General features: G+C 34.5%; 1 long non-coding RNA gene across 3 annotated transcripts; it reads left to right on the top strand.

Moving 5' to 3' along the window:
- Positions 1-897: 897 nt before the first annotated feature.
- On the top strand, positions 898-5,401 carry LOC117808010. 3 transcript variants are annotated; one of them, XR_004630098.1, is made up of 6 exons: positions 898-975; positions 1,055-1,143; positions 2,938-3,035; positions 3,116-3,198; positions 3,673-3,954; positions 5,194-5,401. It is a non-coding gene; the product is annotated as an uncharacterized LOC117808010 (long non-coding RNA). The 3 variants fall into 3 exon arrangements; XR_004630096.1 differs by lacking the exon at positions 898-975 and having other exon boundaries at positions 982-1,143; XR_004630097.1 differs by lacking the exons at positions 898-975; positions 5,194-5,401 and having other exon boundaries at positions 982-1,143; positions 3,673-3,976.
- The last annotated feature ends 940 nt before the right edge of the window (positions 5,402-6,341 follow it).

The raw sequence follows: 6,341 nt of genomic DNA, 5'->3' as shown, positions 1-6,341 counted from the left end.
TTAAAAGAACTACGTGCTATAGCATGCCTTTATATTTGGTGGAAAAGACATGCTATATTATGCCTTACTTGTTTAACTTGAATCTAAACACCTCTTCTGCTGCTTGATTTGTATTCACAGCGAGACAAAGGGAGGGAGTGGAGTCCTTCAGCAGGACCAGACTCATGTTTTTATAGGGTCCAGTCTGTGTTTTATGCTTTATTTACATATTAAATGTAATTTCACTTTGACCTGACGTGCTTGGGTGATCATCAAATTGAAAACAGTGTCCCCTCCCCTGTGTGTTGGATCCAATCTAAAAAATTATACAAACAAACTTTGAGACTGTCACACAATACTTGAAAGAAATTGATAAGTCAGGCAAGGGAGAGGGGATTTTCTACCAAGAGGAAGAGGAGGAGGAGGTGGAGCAGCTGTTTTTGTTACTAGTATCTCAGATATTGAAATCAACACATAGAGCTACTTTTGAATAAATGTGTCAAAGTGTGGGGCGCTGGTGGCCTTAGGCTATAGTCCTCGTCCCCACGTTTCCTGTCTATCCTAGCTGTCCTGTCAATAAAGGTGAAAAAGCCCCCTCAAATGTGTCAACGTGGGCGTGGGAGTGTTTGTTGTGTAGAATAAATGTTTGCAGTCCATTCAGAATCCCAGATAAGCCCGAGTTTGAACCCAGAGGTCAACATTTCCTATTTTTCACCAAGAAGGATCCAGGTACACAAACTTCAAGTGTCTGTCTGTCTCGGTGCTAAATGGAGCTCTTATTGTTGTGGTTTAAGAGTAACACACTATCTGTCACGTGTGATGGAAGAACCAGGTTAACTTCATCAACTTTGTTATAAAAAAAATTCTTAAAAACACACATTATTAAAGCTAATTAATAATAGTTGTTTCTTTCCATCCAGTAGGGGGCGCTGAAGCTGCGCCCGCCGGCGAAAGACATCCCAGACGTCACTTCCGTTTCCGGTCAATGCAATTCAGGTGAGCTCGAGCTACGCTTCCCGCGAGGACGCTCCACGGCAGGTGTCTGCCGGTTCTTATCGATTTATTTCACGAACAGAGCTAAAAGAAGATCCACGGAGAAGAGGAAAAGAAGAAAGGACGTCGGACCAACATTCGAGCGGAGTGAAGAGTGTCGAGAAGAACGAGGTGAGTCACATTATCACCGAACACGCGCTCCATGCTTCGCTAACGCTAATGCTAACACCTGTACTCTAGCTTGTTATGCTAACACTGACTCTGAGGCTCACCCTGCTGACACAGGTGTTCATACTTTGAGTTACTGTAAACAGTTTGATGCTTTTTCACGGTGTGTGTGTTTCTTAAGGGACTGGTTAGTGGTTTATTAGAGTAATCTACTTATTTTTAATCACAGTTGTGCGCTTCCCGTGAGCTCTACACAGTCCTTATGGGAAACGGCTTCTTTAAAGGCCCTGTGAGGGCTCGCTTCAGAAACAGCCTTTATTTTGACTGTTTTTCATGGAAATAATCACATTGACTGATAAAGGTGACTGTTAAAGGTGACATATCATGCAAAATTGACTTTTTAATGGTTCTTTACCTGAAATATGTGTCCCTGGCATGTCTACAAACCCCCCGAGAATGAAAAAAATCCATTCTGCCCCTGTTTTGATTTCTACACCTTTCTGTAAATGTGTGTGAAACGAGCCGTTTCAGACTTCCGTGTTTTTGTTACGTAACAACAATATCCGGTCTGTCACGGAGTCAGAGCTCGGAGCTTGTTCAGCCCATAGACTGTATAAAATAATACTGAATCCCTCCCCCGTTTTTCATTACCTGCACAAATGTGTGCTAACAAGGCGCTTAGGAGGGAGGCATGCTAGTTGTAGGCTGTCTTAATAACACAAAGGTCGGTTTTACTCCCCACGTCTGCAGATTTGAAGATATAGTGGATGATTTTTATTTGTCATGGATAAGTGCTAGCGCTAGTTAGCATAGCCACATAGCTATATGTTCGTAGCTGTAGCTGTGTACCAAGACACACGTCGACATACTGAAAAATAAAACAACAAGAAACACTAAAACTGTGACCAATCCTTCATAAAAGGTCCTGCTGCCTTTCTGGCAGAGGTCGGTTTTACTCCCCACGTCTGCAGATTTGAAGATCTAGTGGATGATTTTTATTTATCATGGATAAGTGCTAGCGCTAGTTAGCATAGCCACATAGCTACATGTTCGTAGCTGTGTACCAAGACACACGTCTACATACTGATAAATAAAACAACAAGAAACACTAAATCTGTGACCAATCCTTCAGAAAGGTCCTGCTACAGGCGCCTCTCCGTCAGGATCAGATTCAGAGGGTTGAAGTAACGTGATCCCTGAGCAGCCGTGTATATTCAGCCAACATGTAAACATTAGATCAACGTGCTGGAGAGCCGAGGCACATCCACTTCCGGAGGGGGCGTGGTCAGAGGGAAAACAGAGTGTTCTGATGAGGAATGAAGAAGAGGACTTTTCAGGCATGCCAAAATCTGATTTCAAAGTGTTTTTTTGAGCATAAACTTTAAAGACATGTTTTGGGGACCTCTTAGACCAATATATATTGATGAAGAAGCGTGATATGTCCCCTTTAAAAGACAAGAGGATGAGGTTTTTGTTGAAAACACTACTTTTTGCATGTATAGGACAAGAGATAGGTATTGCATTGTTCACAAGGGGCGCCAGAATCGAAAACAAAAAGTTCCTCACAGCAGCTTTAAGGGGTTCTGTTGTAATGTAGGAAAGCCCTTTAAATGTCCTCAAAGTCAAAATAAATGACAGCTGTATCATTGTGTTTCTGTTTTGTTACTGCCATATATCTTTGGACTAATTCAAAGAGCAGAGAGTTAATCAGCGGCTCCAGTAAGTCTGGCTCTGTGCATTTCCTCCTGCCTGTGTGTACAGAGTTGATGCATCATACTCCTTGGTTGTGTTTTGTAGTGGACTCTGGACCAGGAGGATAGAAGAGCAGTGTGAGAAGATGGATGGGGGATGCTCACTGCTACAGGAAGGCGTACCCCTACCTGGTGGTGTTCAAAGTGAGTATCACAGAGTCTATAACGTGTGTTTGCTCTCTCCTGATTTGAAAATGTTTCCTAACCTGTCCGCTTCCACTCAGGTGTCCTGGAACAGTGTTAAGGCATCCTGGCGACGCATGGCCTCACCGCATTCCAGCACTACTGGCCTGAAGCTGCTCTGGAGGTACAACACGGGGTTCAGATCAAACTACATAATACGGATTACAGAGGTTGTAGTCTCCTTTGTTTGCAAACACGAGAGGAGCTGAGTGTCAGAAACAACAAGATGTGTTTCATCAAGTAGAAGTGGCCACATACAGTTTACACACTTCAATCTGACTAGGACAATAATTAGTGAGGAGATTATTGCACAAACAACCCAACAACACTAAACTCTGAAGAATATTAAGAATGTATTCAATTCAGTGTGTTGCCTTGATTCACACACACAAAGTGAAGGATGTAAATGTGCAGCACAAAGTCCTGTGAAGGTGGGTTCTGTCCCCTCACTCTTCACCATGCAGCTCATTTCATCCCGTCGATAGACCTGCGTTGTGGCGAAATCTCCAAACATTGCTGTTTGTTACTCCTCCCTGAGTCCTCTACGTTTAAATATCATCTCCTGGATGTAATCTGATTTATGTCTCTGCTCCCTCAGGACTCGTGGCGGCATCGTGGAAGCTGGTCCGGCCTACTGGAAGAAGTGACCAAACTGCAGAGGAGACCTCACCAAGTCCACATAACAAAAGACATGAATCCATTCTGTGGATCTTGATTGTTTTTATTATGTCAGCCTGAAATAATCACAAGTTCTAATGGCTTTATGTCTCTCATGTTAAGGTGTGAAGAAGTGAGGACTTGACGCTCAGCAGGACCTACGTGGGCTTGCTCCATTGCACCTCATGAGTCGTCTTCTCTGCGCTGAAGCAAGATAAAAGAAGTAAATAAAATCATTAAAAGTATATTAAAGAGGTTTTCAAAATAAGAGGACAAAATTAGTAAAGAGAAAAGGATAAATTAGGAACATTAAAATATTATATGGAAAAAAAAATATGTTGATAAATTAGACATTGATAATCAAATAAAATGTAAGACAATTAATAGTTGGATGAAAACTAATAATAATAATAAATTAGAAAATCAATAATCAAATAAAATAATCACATACCAATTAATTAGTTGAAAACAAATAATAAATTAAACAATACAATGATAATAAATTAAACACTACATAATCAAATATAATCACATGCCAATTAATTAATAGGATAAAACCTAATATTAATAATGAAAGTAAACAATAAATGATTAAATACAATTTAAGACAATTAGGTCGATAAAAACTAAAAATAAATTAAACAATAAATCACATATCAATTAATTAGTTGGATATAACAAAGAAATAATAATAAATATATGTTTAATAATAAATTAAACAATACATAGTCAAATAAGATATAATCACATATCAATTAATTAGTTGTATAAAACCTAATAATAATAAAAGTAAACAATAAGTAATTAAAGTAAAATTTAAACAAATAATAAGGTTGATGAAAACTAATACAAATGAATTAAATAATACATACAATTTAATGCAATTAATTAGTTTGATAAAAACTAAAAATTAATTAAACAATACATAATCAAATATATTAATCAAACATATTTAAGACAATTAGTTGTTAAAAAAATTAATAATTAAATTAAACAATAAATAAAATAATCACATACCAATTAATTAGTTTGATAAAACCTAATAATAATAAAATTAAACAATAGATAATCAAATAAAATAATCAAATACACTTAAGACAATTAATTAGTTGTTAAAAACTAACAATAATAAATTAAAGAATAAATAATCAAATATAATAAATTGAACAATAAATAAAATAAAATAATCACATACCAATTAATTAGTTTGATAAATCCTAATAATAATACAATCAAACAATAGAAAATCAAATACACTTAACACAATTAATTAGTTGTTTAAAAACTAACAATAATAAATTAAAGAATAAATCTTAAAATATAATGAATTAAGCAATGAATCAAATCACATACCAATTAAGTAGTTGGATAAAACCTAATAATTATAATAAAATAGCAGTAAAAGTGGTTAGAAAGGGTTGGGGTGTGTTTTGTTTTGTGTCCCTCCTCCCTCTCTCTCCAGGTGCTTCCTGATGAGGTCTACCTGGAACTAGTCTGTGGAAACCTAACGGTGACAACACAAGCAGACTAGCAGCATGAAGGTCAGTTGCACTTAGGTTTCCCTAGCTTCCCTTCTAGCTGCCTAAAAGTTAAATGTTAAACGTAAAAGTAATGAAAGAAAATATTCAACATAAAAGTAAGTAAAAGTAACAAAAAAGTAAAGTAGTAAAAGTAGCAAAAGTAGTAATAAAAGTAACAAAAGTAAAGTAGTAATAAAAGTAACAAAAAAAAGTATAGTAATAAAAGTAACAAAAGTAAAGTAATAAAAGTAAAGTAGTAATAAAAGTAAAGTAGTAATTAAAGTAATAAAAGTTACCAAAAAAAAGTAAAGTAGTAATAAAAGTAACAAAAGTAAAGTCATAAAAGTAACAAAGTAAAGTCATAAAAGTAACAAAAGTAAAGTAATAAAAGTAACAAAACAAAGTAAAGTAGTGGTAAAAGTAACAAAAGTAAAGTAATAAAACTAAAGTAGTAATTAAAGTAACAAAAGTAAAGTAATAAAAGTAAAGTAGTAATCAAAGTAACAAAAGTAAAGTAGTAACAAAAGTAACAAAAAAAAGTATAGTAATAAAAGTAACGAAAGTAAAGTAATAAAAGTAAAGTAGTAATAAAAGTAACAAAAGAAAAGTAGTAATAAAAGTAAAGTAGTAATTAAAGTAATAAAAGTTACCAAAAAAAAGTAAAGTAGTAATAAAAGTAACAAAAGTAAAGTCATAAAAGTAACAAAAGTAATGTCATAAAAGTAACAAAAGTAAAGTAATAAAATTAAGTAGTAATAAAGGTAATAAAAGTTACAAAAAAAAGTAAAGTAGTAATAAAAGTAACAAAAGTAAAGTAATAAAAGTAACAAAACAAAGTAAAGTAGTGGTAAAAGTAACAAAAGTAAAGTAATAAAAGTAAAGTAGTAATAAAAGTAACAAAAAAAAGTTTAGTAATAAAAGTAACAAAAGTAAAGTAATAAAAGTAAAGTAATAAAAGTAGTCAAGTAGTAATAAAAGTAACAAAAGTAAAGTAGTAATAAAAGTAACAAAAAAAAGTTTAGTAATAAAAGTAACAAAAGTAAAGTAATAAAAGTAACAAAAGTAAAGTAATAAAGTAACAAAAGTAAAG

Source organism: Notolabrus celidotus, chromosome 24 (genome assembly GCF_009762535.1).
Source record: "Notolabrus celidotus isolate fNotCel1 chromosome 24, fNotCel1.pri, whole genome shotgun sequence".
NCBI classification, from domain to species: Eukaryota; Metazoa; Chordata; class Actinopteri; order Labriformes; family Labridae; genus Notolabrus; species Notolabrus celidotus.
Note: the sequence above shows the minus strand (reverse complement) of the source record. Positions and strands in the feature narration are given on the sequence as shown.